This window comes from Vulpes lagopus, chromosome 14 (genome assembly GCF_018345385.1).
Source record: "Vulpes lagopus strain Blue_001 chromosome 14, ASM1834538v1, whole genome shotgun sequence".
NCBI classification, from domain to species: domain Eukaryota; kingdom Metazoa; phylum Chordata; class Mammalia; order Carnivora; family Canidae; genus Vulpes; species Vulpes lagopus.
The window spans coordinates 9590060-9607060 of record NC_054837.1 but is presented as its reverse complement, the minus strand read 5'-3'; the positions used below and the strand labels follow the sequence as shown (position 1 = coordinate 9607060).

Genomic DNA, 17001 nt, shown 5'->3' with positions numbered 1-17001 from the left:
TATTTTGAATAGGGATCCCTGGGTGGCGCATCGGTTTAGCGCCTGCCTTTGGCCCGGGGCGCGATCCTGGAGACCCGGGATCGAATCCCACATCGGGCTCCCGGTGCATGGAGCCTACTTCTCCCTCTGCCTGTGTCTCTGCCTCTCTCTCTCTCTCTCTCTCCCTCTGTGTGACTATCATAAATAAATAAAATTAAAAAAAAAACAACAACAAAGTATTCCGAATAGCTAGGATTAAGGAAGTATTTATAGAACCTTCATACTCTGGAATCTGTCAGCTATTAAAAAGTGAACTTCGGTGATATAAACTGAAAGGATATCTATGACACCTTCTTTTTTTTTTCAATTTTTTATGACAGTCACAGAGAGAGAGAGAGAGGCAGAGACATAGGCGGAGGGAGAAGCAGGCTCCGTGCACCAGGAGCCCGACGTGGGATTCGATCCTGGGTCTCCAGGATCGCGCCCTGGGCCAAAGGCAGGCGCTAAACCGCTGTGCCACCCAGGGATCCCTCTATGACACCTTCTTAGTGACAAAGAGCAAATATGCTTTACATTCTAAAGTGATCTACAGTTTATACAGTATATATTTTATACTTTCAAAAAAGTAAAGTCTTCTTTGGTAACGTGAACAGATACATACGTGTTGGTGTCAGAGAAGGGAGTGGAGATCCGTGTCAAACCATTAATGTTACTTCAGAGGACAGATGGGAGTGGGGAGGAAGAAGAATTCGGGACTTTTGAAAAATGTACTTCAGCTACAATTATTCCTATTAGAAATATTACTTTTGTAATAAAATACTAAAATACACGTGTATAAAAAAATTCGCAACCTCTAGAGAGAAAGTGTAAATAATTTGGTGTATTTTCTTCACTTTTGCTTCTCCATGGATCAATATTTTGTATATACTTGCAGTTTTTTTCTCTTAATATCATTTGCACATTTCTAGGTCATAAAACATCTTTGTAAACACCACTTGTAGTGGCTGCTTAACATTTTATCATGTGGCCTGGTAAACCAATCTCTTATTGTCAGACATTTATGCTGTGTATGATTTTTTCCATTATTATAAATGACACTTGAAAAAATATGACCGTACATTTTCTTTTTTTATTTTATATTTATTTATTTATCATTAATTTTCAAACACAAATGAAACAAGTGACTACTGAGTGCCTATTAAATTTCAGGTGTGCTCTGGGCACTGGGGTTCCAAGCTTATGGTCTGGTTACAAAGACAGGTCATCAAGCATATGGTCTTCAAATGTGGTTAATTTCTTTAAAACAGAATCCTGGAAGATGGATTACCGCTGCTCTGAGGGGGTGTTGATCATTGTAAAAGATTTTTCTTTTTGACTCCTACTGTCAAATTCACATTCAGAAATTTTGAGGCAATTTGTATACTTCTAACAATATATGGGAATGATTATCCACCAGACCCCTGCCTGGTGTTTGAAGGCTTTCATTTGACACCGGTTCCTGATTTGGTAGAAAACAAAGCAAAAAACCCCCAAACCCTCAGTACCTTGTAGTTTTAATTTGCATGTCTTTGGTTATTAGAAAACTGACACTTTTTTTCCCCAGTAGTTTCTTCAAATAGTGATTTCTCTACTAAACTCTATTTATGGAATATGCCTTTTCTTCCTTACCAGTGCCTGATATTTCTTTTTTTCATTTATTGCGTTCTTAACATTTCTAGGATCTGTTTCTAGCTCCTCCCCACACACCCGTTTGTACACACTAGGTTGACAGCAATAGCTTTATAATTTAAATATCTGTTAGAGCAAGTCCACCCTCATTTGTGGGGAATGATAGCTGTTTTTGGTTATTTATTCTTGCAGGTGAATTTAGAATTTTGTCAAGTCTTCTTAGGACTATATTAATTTTATACGTTACATCCAGTATGCATTTACATTTAATATACATTAAATTTATACATTAATCTGGAAAGAACGGTGGCATAACCAGCCTTCTTGAGGGGGATTATTGAATTGGCTTGAAATGGCTTTCTGTCTTGGGTGTGCTAGGGTACAACTTCCCTGCATATGGCAAGTTTGAGTTCTTCTCAGACTTTGACAGTGGTGTGGGCTTTTGTCCGGTGTTGAAAGTAGCCAGAGGTCCATTAAGTAACTCCCAAAGAAGTAGCTACAGCCCAGGGCCATCTCCAGCCCCGCAGCAGGCCATTTCAACGATGGCCACAAACCTGGGTCCAGGCGGGCCAGCTCAGGCAAGTCGCTTGACCCCAGGGGCCTGCGAGGGGCTGCGATCACCGGAAGGGGCTGGCTGAGCACCGCGTGCTCCCCACCTCCGCGCCCTCTGAACAGGTAAGCCCCAGCTCGCAGGGCTGCCGGAGCCGGGACCCGAGGGGGTGCTGGAGTCAGGGGTTGGGGAGTCAGTCCCCTTTCCCTCGGGACCCAAACGGCCCGGGTGTCTTCGGGAGCCCAGATCACGCCGCCGCCCCGCAGTCTTGGGGGGCTGCGCCTTTGACGGTGGCGTCCCTGCGGGGGGCACAGGGTGGGGGTGCGTAGGTATCGTGGAGGTGGGGCGCACGCAGGTCGCTAGGGGTTCCTGATGGGGGCCTTCGAGGGGTCAGAATCAGGCTCGAAGCGGGTCAGCGCTGAGTGTGCGAGCTGCGCGTGGGCCGGTGGGGGTCCAGAGTCCCCTCCCCCGTGGGGGGAACGGTCCGGGCGTTTCGGGGGTGCGGTCTCAGTTTCGCCCCTGCACGTGAGGTCGGGGTCGGCCCGGGCGCCCACGGTCAGGGTCCCCGGTTCTTCCGCGCGCCCCTCCCCCACGGCGCCGTCCAGCAGGCGGGTCGCCCCGCCCTGCCCAGTGTTCGGACCGCTCTCCAGCCCCGCCCCGCCTCTCAGGCCCCGCCCACGCCGAGACCCCGCCCCGTCCCGCCTGGCCCCGCCCCGCCGCTCGCCCATTCAGATGTGGGTCAGGGGTGAACGGGCGGCGCCGACGTCACAAGCTTCCAAGATGGCGCCGGGCGGGCGGCTGTGAGCGGCGCTCGGGGCGCGCTGGGCGGGGAGCCGAGCCGGGCCGGCGGCGGGCGGACGGGGCGGGCGCAGGCGGCGCGAGACGGGCGCCGCAGACGAGGGGCCGCGGGCAGGGCCGGCCGGCCGGCGGGCGGAGCGCCGCCGCCGACGCACACGAGGTGAGAGGCGGTGTGGGGCAGCGGGGGGCGCGGGTGGGGGCCGCGGGCGGGCGCGCCCCCGGGGAGAGGGGCGTGGGCGGGCGCGCGCTCGCCGGGGCTGGGCGGGGGCGCACGCGGACCCCCGGCCGGTCGCAGCCTGCCACGGCTTTGTGGTCCCGGTGCCCGGCGGGGCGCGGGCGGCGGGGGACCCTGGGCACAAAGCCCCGGGGCCGCGCCAGGCCGGGGCGCGGGTCTGCGGAGCGGGGGTCGGCGGGCGAGCGGGCGCCGGCTCTTTGTGCCTTTTCATTAGCAATCTAATCCGAATAGCGTCGGGCGAGCTGCGCTGCCTGACAGGCGGGCGGGCTTCCATTATGCAAACGGCCCTGCGCCCGCGGCCGCCCCTCGGAGGGAGATTTTGCTCTTTCCAGCCCTCCTTTGCCTGCGGTCCCTTTTCTTGCCCCCTCCCCGCAGGAAGACCGGCCGGGGCAGGGGCAGCGTTGGCCTTGGAGGGGCCGCTCCCAGAGGGCCAGGCCCTGCGGCTGGTGGGCTCGCTGCCCTGCCCCCAGACCTCTCGTGTAGGCAGCCACTTGGCAGGAAGAGAGATGGGCTTGGGGGAGGGGGTCGGCTGGCAGGGGGAGGGGACCGGCTGGCAGAGGAAGGGGGGGGCTGAAGAGCCCCAGCTTGTCACTCTCTGTTTATCTACCAAGATGGTTCATATTCACATAGACCTATTCGGTGGGGAGGGTAGGTGTGGGGGGGGGGGAAGGCAGGGATGCCTCTTCCTGGGGGGCAGTGACTTATGGAGAGGAGGGAACGAGGTCAGATAATAAGCCCAGCCGCCCCACCCAGAACAGCGTGGGACTGCCTGGGGAAGGGAGCCCAGAGCTGATCCGGATGGGTTGGAATGGTTCTGAAGTTATTTATCCGTGTCTTCTATCCCCTCCACCCCCAGTGTCTTTTCTAGTAGGAGTTGCCAAGCACATCTGGAAAGCTAGGTTCCTGGCTTCCCCCCTCAACAGCAGGAGGGGTGTAACCCAGGGAGGCCACCCCTCTGACATATGTGGTGGGGGGGAGGGGCAGAGCTTTGCCCATAGGAATCCTGTGGCGGTGGATTGTTGACTGATGTGGGGATTGCTGTGCCTCTTGTGCTGGGGGGAGGAGAGCTGGCAGGTAGTGGAGGGGCCTCCAGAGCTTCTAGGCTGAACTTGGGGCACTTCTCCAGGGACTTTGGATGGAGGGATGGAGCTAGGTCACTCAAACCCAGGACCTTTCTGGAGCTAGCATTTAATGCTTCCTGGCTCCTGGCTTTACTTCTTCCCCTCCATTCCCATCTGCCAACTCTGGACTCCCTGGCCCTTTTAGCAGACATTTTCAGGAGCACAGGCCATGTGGCTGGTCTGTAGCCCTGGCTCAAGGAGAGAGTGTACACTTAGCAGAGCAGGGTTGCTGGAGTGGTCTGAAAAAAAGCAGATGGGCTGGCCTCAGGCTGGCCTCCAGAGACAAAGCTGTGTGGTGAGATTGCTGGTTTAGCGGGCTCTTAGTACCAAGGGGGGGATGGGAAGCTGATACTTGGGGGTTGAACTGAGTCTTTTGGCCCAGGACTTGGTCGACGTGCCTTGGAGTGAACCTTTGGTCCTGTACAGTTAGGCTTATGAAAATCTCTGGGTCCCATGGGCAGGCAGTAGACTCGGAAGGCTGGGAGGGAGCTCCTCACTTGCCTGCCTACCTTCAGGGTCAGAACTCCCAGGTTGGTCTGCTTTCCCTTGGCTTCTGGCTTTCTGCAGACCAGTTTGGGGGAGTTGCTGAGTGCCTCTTGCCCAGCTTCTCTGGCCGTTTGACTCAGAGTGCTGGTGTGTGCCCAGAATTTCTCCCTGCAGTGTTTTCCTGCCAGTTGTTAGGACTTGTAGATTAGTCACCCAGCTTTTACAAGCGATTCCTGAAAAGAAAAATCTCCCTCTGGTTGCTGGCTTTGCATAGAGGAAGAAGCAGCCCGAGGGAGCCAGGCCTTTAATTAAAGCAAAACTGAAATGATTGCTGCAATTGCTGGAAGGAGAAGAAGCAGTGCAGGTGGGGCAGAGGCGCTGCGTTCTGTCCTGCTGCTCAGTACCTGCTCTGGGGACAGGTAGGCACGATCCCATCCTCGTTCCCTTGTCTTGGCCAGCAGCCCAGCCTTCTCCACAAGCTGCAGTCCTGGATTAATCCTCACGTAGTGTTTTCTTTCCATAGATCAGATTTCTCATTTTGTTAATAAGCACAGCCTCCGATCCACTTGAAGTCAGCTGTCGTGGACTTGGAGCAACAGGGTTTTGCATTATTGAGCTGACAGGCCTGCTGCCTTCCCAGAGTCCTTATTGTGTGTCAGGGTCAGATCTGGTGGGGGGAGGGGGGTGGCGTGGGGGCAGTGCCTTTTAATCAGCAGCTAGCCCCCAGAGAAGGGCTGGCTGGGCAGTTCTGGTGAGTCGGAGGAGTGAGGAAGGAATAAAGTTCAGTTTACCTAGGGGACCTGTGGTGTTGCCCTTTTGCTGGCCTGTTGGCCTCAAGCTGTCAGCCCCACCCAATAGCTTGCTGCCTTGCCCACTGGGGCTGAGGGCCATTGCCCCCAGGACCTGATCACCGAGGGGGTGGGGGGTCTTCCTCTTTCTGCCACCTGGGAGGCAGCTTTCACCATCGAGAAGAAAAACCAGTCAGTTTCTTGCCCTCCTGCCTCTCGGAGTGTGGCTCACATGAGGGACTCCTGGAGGACAGGGAGAGGGAACGGGACTTAGTCTAGAGTGGGACGTTGGCTCTGCCGTTTACTCTCTGTGTGACCTTGGACAGTGATTGACTCTGAGCCTTAGGGTCCCCATGTCCAAAATGGGAGCAGAACTTGAGTTTACGTTCATGTCTCACTGCCCTCCAGAGCTCAGCCTGGGGAAGACGGGCCCACAAACGATGGTAAGATAGGCAGATAAGGACTGGCACGGTGCTGTATGGAGTGCAGAGGGCACTATGGGGATTGTTGTAGCTGCAAGGCATGGAGGAAGGGGCCAGCTCTGGGCTGGAAGAGAGCCACGGACACCATGCTGGGTTCAGGCTGACTGTAGGAGAGGGATTTTAGGGGGGAGTGCGTTGAAAGTCAGTGGCAGTGTGGAGTGTGGCAGGGGAGACAGGAGAGCCCTGAGGCAAGAGCTTGAGCCTGCAGATGCGGTGTGTTAGAGAAGCTAGCATAGGAGCACCCTCTGCATGCCAGGTACCCTGTGAGGTTCTTTCACAAGCTTTTTATTCCTTCAACAAGATTTTCTGAGAACAAACAGGGGCGTGGTGCCCAGCCCCTGCGGCTCAGCTGGATCATACTGGTGCTCACAGCCTTGCCAACAAGTGGTCGAGGTAGGGGCACACTTGAGTTTTCTCGGAATCCTTCCAGAGCAGCACACAGGGTAGTCAGTCTCCTCTTACACATTGGTAAATGAGACTCAACTGGGTCGTTACATAACTTGCTGGGGCTGCTAGTAAGCAACTGGTCAGGCTGGGAATGGAGGGCCCATCCTTGGACTCCAGGGCTTTGTGAGGGCCCATGTGGTGCGGAGTTTAGAGAGGTTTAAGCTGACAGCCCCCTCCCCAAGGGGATCCTTACTCAGGCGTAGGGGCTTCCAAACAGGCCGGGCCAGTTTGACTCTGCCTGGCACAGCCAGCCTGTGCTTCCTGCTGGGAGGGGCCTTGCCCCAAGGGATAGGGACCTGGGTTGGGGGAGGTCTCTGAGAGCTCCTGCAGCCTGGAGTGGGCGGAGTGGCAAAGCAAGAGAAGCAGGTGGGGGTTGGGGTTGTATGTGTGCCCCCACTGAGCTTGATAAGGGAAGGAAAGCCAAGAGGTAACTCCAGGGCTGTCACAGTCCAGGAGGGAAGGGCCCAGGCTGGGGTGCCTCTGCTCAGGGAGGTGCAGCTGGGCTGCATAGAGCGAACCTAAGAACCTGCTTGGGACAGTCAGGAAGAGGTTCAGAGCTCCTCCTTCAAACTGCTCAGTTTTCATGTTTCTTATGGTAATGTCCCATGTAGGTGGAGGAGACGGGGAGTGTGGCCTTGGGGTCAGAGCAGGGCCTTCTGTTAGTGAGAGGGGACACAGCAGCCATCTATGCCAAAGGGCCTTGCTGCTGAGATACGTAGCCTATGGTGGGAGCCTATTTCCTCTTTAAGGGTAATTCACCTCCGTGGGCGCGCAGGGAGAGTATGGATGAGGAGGGAGAGCGGGGTGTGGAAAGGAAGGTGGCCCAGTCTTTCAGGGCTGTACTTCCAGTTCTTACCATCCATTCCATGGCTATTCCAAGGGCCACTAAGGAAAGGCAGTGTTTGGCGTTGGCTAGGGGGCTGCTTCCAGGTGCGGAGTTGGCCTCTTGAGATGGAAGGGCTGCTGGCTCTGACACGGGCGTGGCCGCTGTGCAGACTTGTCCCATGCGTTCCAGGCTGCAGCGGCCTCAGGCTTCTTTCCCAGCAGCACCTGTGGGTGGGTGGGTTCTCTCAGGTGAGTATGGGGAGGGGCCACACCAGTGCCTTGAGACAGGTGACTACCTCCCCTCACCCCCCAACAGAGGTATTGTTCCCGTCACCACACTGGGGTCTGAGCTCCCTTGGCCTCTTAATCACCCTGGTCATAGGCCCGTGAAGGAGGAAGAATGCCTCATGGCCTTTGTAGTCCCCCCACTTGTGCTACTTTGGAAGATTGTAAGATCTTCCAAAGTGAATTCTTGTTTCTGAAATGATGAAGAAGGGAGAGTAGGGTTGATAGCTGGGAAGGTGGGGTCTTGGCCTCAGTGGCCTGCCTCTCTGTAGACACCATGGTACTTCCCTTGTGATGGGTGCGTGCTACACATTGACCCATTTAAATATGTGTTGTTACGTGTGCTGCCTGGAAAAGACCTGCCTTCTGGTGGCCTAGTTCTCAGTCCTGCACAGAAGGATCATCTGGGACCTGGTAGAGGCTGGCCCAGCCCAGACTATTTCTAACATCCATGGTTCCTAAGACTTAGAGATGAATTTATTTATTTTTTTAAAATTTTTATTTATTTATGATAGTCACAGAGAGAGAGAGAGAGAGGCAGAGAGAGACACAGGCAGAGGGAGAAGCAGGCTCCATGCACCAGGAGCCCAACGTGGGATTCGATCCCAGGTCTCCAGGATCGAGCCCCGGGCCAAAGGCAGGCGCTAAACCGCTGCGCCACCCAGGGATCCCTAGAGATGAATTTAATGTGCAGCCAAGATTGAGAACTGTTGCTTTAGCAGATGATTGATCTTTGTAGTAGAGTCAATCAGGTGGTGAGCCCAGATGGTCCAGTGCGTTATGATCTGGGGTGGTCCCGAACTGCTTTACTCTGATGGCCCAGTGGGACTGAATTTACAGAACAAAGTGGATTGGTCTTGGGTTAGCTACGAGGGTCTTGGAGAAGCACCAGATACAGAAGGGATTTATTCTTCATGGTCCCTCTTACTTGGTGGCAGTGGGAAAGGCCCCAGGCCAGTGTGCACTAAAGGGTCATCCCCCTGGAGGCCCCTGGGGAGCCGCCTGCTGCCCTTGACCCCAGGACTCTTACTCCTGCTTGGCTTTCAGAGTTTACCTGTTCTGGTTTTGTGGTTGCATTTTTGGCTTTGGTTGACGTCTGTCTGCCCTGGCAGGGCCTGACATAGTGACACTTGGGATCTTGTGGCTCCCTAATGAGCCCCCTGTGGCCATAGCTGGGGACTTCTGGGACCTGAGCCCCTGCTTTTCTCTTTGACCTCAAGGTCCCTGGGAGAGAGAGATTGATCCCTGAGGTTGCTTTTCTGGATTGTTATCTGGGTACGATGTGTAAGGGGCCAGGAAAGAGTATGCAGAATTGGAGGGAGAGCTTCAGGTAAGACCTAGCTCACCTGGCACAGCTCTCTTTGCTAGAACAGAACAGTAGGTGTCTTGGCATTTAGGGCATATCTACGGGCAGACAGAGCATGGGACAGCCCTGCGTGCTCTGGGCAGCTTACGGAATGAGATGAGCAGCAAGGCTCCTGAGTCTGTGTGCTTCTGGTTGGTGTCCTGGATAGGAAGTGCTGTCCTGTAGGGAAGGAAGACCAGCTTGGGCTGGGGCAGTGAAGGAGGGGGCAAGAAGTCTGGGCTGGTAGTTGAGGAAGAAGTGGATGGTGCTGGGAGCACAGGCAGGGTGCCCTTCCTTTCTGTTCTTTTCTGCCTGTGCACATGTTGGTAGGTGGACCCTGGGGTTCTGTCTTGAGAGCCAGTGGTCTTGGGGGTGTGTTCCTGCCTCAGCTCTTCTGTCTGTTCATCCCACCTGCCTCCTACCTTGCCGCAGGACTTCCCTGCCCTCCGGTAGAAGACGGCTGATGGTTTCTTTCTGACAGGTGCTCCCACTTGAAGACTGGGAGGATGGTTCCCACAGAGTTCCTGACAGAATGTTAGGAAAGTAGAGACAGAAGAGGGCCGGGGCCTCACGTTTGGGGCTTTTACCCCATGGTAGCCCTTGTGGGAGGTGTTCCGAATTTAATTCTGAACATAACCCATGGAATGCCAATCATTTTATCAACCTTCACTGTACAAGTGGCTCGGAGAGGTTAGGCAGTCTCCGGTCACATAGTTAGGTATCAGGTAGAGAAGTTCTTTTTTTAAAGATTTATTTGAGAGAGAGAGAGAGAGAGAACGAGAACATTGGGTGGGGAGCTGAGCTAGAGAGTATTCTCAAGCAGACTCCCTTCTGGGCACACAGCCTGGTGTGCTTGATCACAGAACACCAAAATTGTGACCTGAGCCGAAGTCAAGTCAGATGCCTAACCGACTGAGCCACCCAGGCGTCGTTGTTTGAGAAGTCCTAAGATTAAAGCAAACACAACCACACATGTGTGTGGCACCCTTGAACATGTATGTATGTGTGGGCTCTGAGCAGTGCTTGGGCCTGAGGACAGTCAAGGTTTTCATTTTGAGTGGGATTGGCCATATGGCTGGCTTAGAAAAGCCTGGAGCTGCACAGTAGTTCCTTGTAAAGTGAGGAGGGACCAATACAAGCCTGGTGAGTAGGTCCGTTTCCCATTCCCCCCCAGGAACTGGAGGTCAGACAGAAAACTCTGGGCATCCTTATCCTTCCAGACCCAACCCCTTCCCTTCTGGTACATTGGACTGTGTAAACTTGGGCTTCTGTTGACCACTTTCAGAAGATCGTGAGGGGGATGGCCTGGGGGTTCCTGGGAACTCAGAGCTGGGCTCTTTTCCTTCCTTTGGTATTCTCACTGTGCAGGCAAGTGAGAGTTGCTTGGCCACCACAGCGGTGCTGTGATGTGTGGGACTGGGCAGGGTGGCCTCTCTCAGTGATGTGAGGCTGTTTCTTGGTAGATGGATGATCTTGGCGATGAGGAGAGGGGCCAAGCCATAGCCACCAGGTGCCCTGAGTGAGCCACCTCTGGTGGGTGTCTTTCTCACTGCTACTAGACTCCGGCTGCAGGTGGGTTGAACACTGAGCTTGGGTTGTCCTTGGGCTGTGGTAGGTGAACCTGAGCACCAGAGGGGTACAGGCCGAGAGGAGAGGACTGTTTCCAAAGTCCCACATTCCATGCATGTGTTGACGTTGATAAGGGCGGCAGGGCTGGCTTAGCTGCTTTGGGCAGGAGGGGACTTTGACTTCATGCCCCCAGCAGGCAGCGAGCTTGCACATCCTGCTTCCTGTAGCACCCCTCCCCCACCTCCCCCTCTGACCACCTCTGCCTCCAGAGGGCGGAGGCAGTCAGTCCAGGGCCCATAGGGGAGAGGCCCAGCTTGCTACCGAAGCATTGCCAGCTCTGAGTAAGCAGGCCTTTGGAGGTCTCTTCAGAGTTTCTGTCCATCCTGCCTCTTAGAGTATTTGGTGAACAAGTGTGGTTTTGGGAAGAGTGCCTCTCTGTGCCTCACTTTCCTTGCCTGTAAAATGGGTAGTTAGAAATTTTTGAGGTAGTACATGTCAGCCTTCTCAGAGTGATTTGCAGACTGCTTGGGGTCCCCAAGACTGTTTTCATAGTACTTAGAAGTTACCAGCCTTTGCCCTGTGCAAAGCTGTGGTGGGTGGTACACATGGCCCAGAGTTGTGTTCTCCATGTTGGTGCTCCAGACAGAGATAGCCAGTCTTAGGAGTGTCCTGGGGAGGCAGTAGAGATGACTGAGTAGTAAATCTAGACCCTGGGGTACACACGTCTTTTTTGTATTGATGACAAAATGGGGAGTATGCATGACTACTATCAAGTCAGCTCTTGGGATCCCTGGGTGGCGCAGCAGTTTAGCGCCTGCCTTTGGCCCATGGCGTGATCCTGGAGACCCGGGATCGAATCCCACGTCGGGCTCCCAGTGCATGGAGCCTGCTTCTTCCTCTGCCTATGTCTCTGCCTCTCTCTCTCTCTCTGTGTGACTATCATAAATAAATAAAAATTAAAAAAAAAAAAAAAGAAAAGAAAAAGAAGTCAGCTCTTGTCTCCAGAAAGCACTACATTTGCTTGGGCTGTGCTCTGAACTAGCTGCTTTTTCTTATGGAACATTGTTTTTACTTGAAAGAACGACGGACAGACAAGGTGTGGTTATTCAGACTTGGAGAATGTGTTCAGACATTTTCTCAAATGAAGAAAGCAAGCTTTGTCACTTTAGGAAAACAAACGATATGTGTTGCCAGTGCTAGAACACCTCAAGGGAAAATGAGAGTTTTAGAAAACTCTTATCCATCACTGTGAGCCTGACTTAGCCTTCACTGATAAGATCAGCGGTGATATTAACACATGGAGTTTTTTGGTGTCGTATAATGAAATGTGACAGCATTGGGAAGATCTGATCAAGTCAGTGAACCAAAATTTTCCAAATGACCAGCGCTTGATGTTGCACAATCCTGCGTGGATAGAAGTGCGGTGAATACCAGTGGATTTTTGCGTAACTGAATGTGAGATAGTCATGGATACGATTTCAGTCTCCATTGCAACTTTTTTTTTTTTTTTTTTTTTTTTTTAGATTTATAAAATATATTTCTTTGAGACAGAGCACAAGGGGCGGGGAAGGGCAGAGGGAGAGGGACGAGCAGACTCCCTCTTGAGCTCGGAACCTGATGCAGGCTCCATCCCAGAACCCTGAGATCATGACCTGAGCTGAAGGCAGACACTTAACTGACTGAGCCACCCAGGTGCCCCTCAGTTGCAACTTTTAAGGGACCATCGCTTGTCAAGTTTCACTATAATATCAATGTAGAAGAGCCATGATTAGCTGAAAGGATTATTAAAATACTCCTCCTTCTATCTGTAAAGTCACATTTCTTCAGAGACTTAAATCAAAACTACATATCTTAGTAGACTAGGTGTAGAAATAGATATGAGAATCTAGCCTCTTCTATTAAGTCAGATGTTACAGAGATTTATTTTTTAAAAAGATTTTAAAGATTTTATTTATTCATGAGAGACACACAGAAAGAGGCAGAGACGCAGGCAGAGACACTTGCCTCCCTCCCTCCTTGCAGGGAGCCTGATGTGGGACTCGATTTGAGACCCTGGGATCATGCCCTGAACCAAAGGCAGATGCTGAGCCACTGAGCCACCCAGGCGTCCCTTCTCTCATGTATTATTTCACTCTTCTCAGCACTGATCCTTCCTGCCCAGTATTTACTCTCCTAATAAACCTTTATGAAGGCCTGCTCCATGCCCAGTGCAGCTGTGGCTGCTGGGCTAGTGGGACATAGGGTCCCTCATCTTGGGAGCCTGGTTGAGGATGAGGGTAGGTGCAGAAGGAAGCTGCTGGGCAGCTCATGCTGACGTCGGGTCCTGGGAGTAATAAAGGGCCGGCTTCGCAGAAGAGGGCCACTCAGGCATGACTGTGGACCAGCCAAGCTGAGAGGTGGGTCAAGGCCCCTCTGGGAAGCAACCTGTAGGCCAGGCTGGAGTGTGGACTTTATCCAGGCATCGAGAATGCGTTGAAAACTTTAAGCAGGGAGTGACTGGATGAGATCGGTGTTTGAAAAAGATAACTCAGGGTTGATTGGACTCCGAATTGGAGGGGGTGGAGGCTGCAGAGGGGAGATCTGTGCTAGACTTTGATATTTTCACTTAGAAGAGCATTAACTGCCCTTCCTGTCCGGTCCTTTGGAAATCACAGTGGGATTTCCCTCCTGTTGGGTGAGGCACACCTGACCTCCCAGGTATGGAGACCCTGGCTTCTGTTGTCTTCTCTTAGGACAGGGTGGTACTTTCTGGGTGTCTCCAGTAGGACTGAACTCTCCAAAGCCCTTCTTGGCATTTTGTTGCCGTATTTGCCTAGCTGTGTGGCCCTGCAGTGTTTGGAGGTTGGAGGGGGTGTCTCAGGGTCAAGTGACATGAGGGATGCTCAGTGAGTATCCCACAACTTTAGTCTCTGGCACTTCCTTGGATCTAGAAGGTCTCATCCAGCTCCTGCTCCTCTTGTCTGTCTCCCCTTTTTTCGGTACTCCTGCACAGAGCATGCCAGCTTTCTCAGTGGACTTGAAGATTGTGTTCCAGGTTATTTACAAATGTGTTAATGAGCGTGTAAATTACATATGTATACATACTGGTATAGTGGGCAGTATATACTCTTGCTTCCCCTACCTCCAGAAATCACCACTCTTCTGAATTGTGGATTAACCATTCCCTAGCTTTTCTTTGTTGCCACCGTGGGCTTGTCTGGATCCTTGGGCTGGCGGGGTTTGGCTGGAGTTTGTTCTTTGTGCAGTCAAAGCTGGGCATTAATCTCTATTTGGAGATTCACTGAAGTGCTGGATGTAGCTGTGGTTTCTGCAATCCTGTCACCATTTGGAATGGTCTGAAGTGGCATCGCCCTCCACGTCATCATGCAGCCTGCCAATGGGGGTTCAGGTGTTTTCAGGGCAGGATTTTTGTTGCCTCCCAAGTATTCCCATTTTCACCCCACTGCTGGGTCTACTCCAGGTATTAGAAGCCTGTTTGTTTTCTGTCTCTCTTTTTAAAAATATTTTATTTTTTTTTAAATATTTATTTATTTGTTTATTCATGATAGAGAGAGAGACACAGGAGGAGGGAGAAGCAGGCTCCATGCTGGGAACCTGACGTGGGACTCGATCTCGGGACTCCAGGATCGCGCCCTGGGCCAAAGGCAGGCGCTAAACCGCTGAGCCACCCAGGGATCCCCTGTCTTTCTCATTCATTCATTCATTCATTCATTCATTCATTCATTTATTTACAAAAAGATTTTATTTATTTATTCATGTGTCTCTCTCTTTTAAAAGATTTTATTTATTCATGGGGAGGAGGGGGGCAGAGATACAGGCAGAGGGAGAAGCAGTCTCCATGAAGGGAGCCCAATTTGGGACTCGATCCTGGGACTCCAGGATCACGCCATGGGCTGAAGGCGGCACTAAACCGCTGAGCCACCTGGGCTGCCCTGTTTTCTGTGTCTAAACCGAATTTCGTAATGATAAACAATCCTTCAACTTCCAGTGAGACTATTTTATCTTATAGATTTTATTTATGAGAGACAGAGAGGCAGAGACACAGGCAGGGAGCCTGCTTCTCCCCAAGTGTCCTGAGACTCTATTTTATTTTTTTTAAAGAATTTATTTATTCACGAGAGACACAGAGAGAGGCAGAGGCACAGGCAGAGGGAGAAGCAGGCTCCATGCGGGGAGCCCGATGTGGGACTCGATCCCAGGACCGACCCCAGAGTCATGTCCAGAGCCGAAGGCAGATATTCAACCACTGAGCCACCCAGGCGTCCCAGCCAAGACTCCATTTTAAAAGTTGGGTGAGGGGCACCTGGGTGGCTCAGCAGTGAGCATCTCCCTTTGGCTCAGGGCGTGATCCCGGATTTCCGGGATTGAGATCGAGTCCCGCATCGGGCTCCCTGCATGTGGCCTGCTTCTTCTCCCTCTGCCTGTGTCTCTGCCTCTTTCTGTATCTCTCATGAATAAATAAAACCTTAAAAAAAAAAAAAAAAAGTCGTGTGACACCAGGAGTGTTTTCCTTAAGTCTCAAGAGTGGATCTCTGTCTAGTTCCATTTCTGAGTTCTTGGCCCTCTCCTCTGTTAGACCCTGCAAGAGACTTGCTGGACATGTGAGACATCTTCTGTAAGGTGCCATACCTGGAGGCTTTTTAGGCACAGGGCTGTAGAGTGTGAGATTGTGTATAAAAATTCCCTAGTTTTATCCTTAAAAATTGGCTTTTTAGGACACCTAGGTGGCTCAGTGGTTGATTATCTGCCTTTGGCTCAGGTCATGATCCTGGGGGCCTGAGATTGGGTCCCACATTGGTCTCCCCTCAGGAGGCCTGCTTCTCCCTCTGCCTGTGTCTCTCTGTGTGTCTCTCATGAATAAATCAATAAAATCTAAAAATGTCTCTTTAAGAACTAATGGGTGCCCATGGTGTTTCTACTTGATTTTCCCCCCACTTTTTTTTTTGATTAAAATATTCTAATCTTTGATCTTTGGCTGTAGTTCCTTGAGCCACTTGTTTGAAAATTGGGTTTGATCACACAGGAGCCAAGGGGGCTTTTCCTTCTGTTCAGCAGCTCCCTTTGACCTCCTATTCCGGAGGGCCTCTTCTAGTTTCTTCTGGGCTTCCTCCCTTTGATGTACCCAGCTGGCTGCCCTGGGACCTGCTCAGGCGTTGGTGGAATGTATCCTGTTGTTTCTCACCTGCCGCTCTGAATTTCCTTTTCTCTTATGGGCTTGCCTGATTGGAACTCCTCCTCTACGTGGAAGTATCAGCTAGAAACTAGGCTGATTAAAAACTATCACCAGGGGGACGCCTGGATGGCTTAGCAGTTGAGCGTCTGCCTTAGGCTTTAGGCGTGAGCCTGGAGTTCTGGGATCAGGATCGAGTCCCACATCCGGCTTCCTGCAGAGAGCCTGCTTCTCCCTCTGCCTATGTCTCTGCCTTCTCTCTGTGTCTCTCATGAATAAATAAAATCTTAAAAAACTGTCACCAGGTTGTTGTTACTTTGGATGGTAGATACTGATTTTATGGTGGTTTCTAGGTTTTCTGTAGGTTCCTGGCTGGTCTGCAGAGTTCACTCCTCTAAAATGGGACTTTGTACATAAGAAATGTGTGCAGTTGTGAATGACAGCTCTGAGGGTTCTTCACAGATGGACATACTTGTGTATGTAACCAACATTCAGAATGAGAAACACAGCCCCAGAAGGCCCTTGTGACTCTTTTGAGTCACCTCCTGTCCTCCCCTAACTCCTCCCTCACCCTTGGCTTATGACTGCCTTCCAACTTAAGAATGGAATCACACCACATAGTCTCTTTGGGTCTGGCTTCTTTGGTCAAAAAAGACCAAGGTCTTTCTTGAGAGACTCATCTATGTGCATGTAAGTTAAACCACGTGATATTACCAACAGTCAACTGTTTTTCACCTATAAAAGGCAGATATGTATGGTCTTGTGCAAATGGTCAGTCCTACTCATGGCTGGGTAACAGTCCCTATACCGTCAGCCACCTCTGTCCTATAGGTGTCGGGCTTCTGTGAACAGGGCTGCCGTGTACACATGCTTGCCTGGGTTTTGGTGAGCATGTGGGTAGATTCTTCTTGGTGTATACCTAGGAGTACATTTTCTGGACCACAGGGTTTGCATGTTTTCATTCTTGTTTTTTTTTTTTTTTTTTTTTTTTTTTTAAGATTTTGTTTATTTGAGAGAGAATGAGATAGTGAGAAAGCACAAGCAGGAGGGAGGAGCAGGCTCCCTACTGAGCAGGGAACCCAATTCAGGGCGCAATCCCAGGGTTCTGGGATTGTGACCCAAGCTGAAGGTAGATGCTTAACCAGCTGAGCTACCCAGGTGCTCCTCATTCTTGGTTTTCTAAAATATTAACCTTCCTATTTCCTCCTCAGGAAAAATACCCTTTTAGTCTTCACCCAGCTAATTAAACCCCA

General features: G+C 51.7%; 1 protein-coding gene across 1 annotated transcript in view; it reads left to right on the top strand.

Annotated features, from left to right (window-relative positions):
- The first annotated feature begins 3093 nt into the window (after positions 1–3093).
- HIC2 (HIC ZBTB transcriptional repressor 2) overlaps positions 3094–17001 on the top strand; it is a 33237-nt gene continuing 19329 nt past the window's right edge. Inside the window, exon 1 of the mRNA XM_041729457.1 lies at positions 3094–3155. The gene's annotated coding sequence lies outside the window, so the exon portion shown is untranslated. The remainder of the gene's footprint in view (positions 3156–17001) is intronic.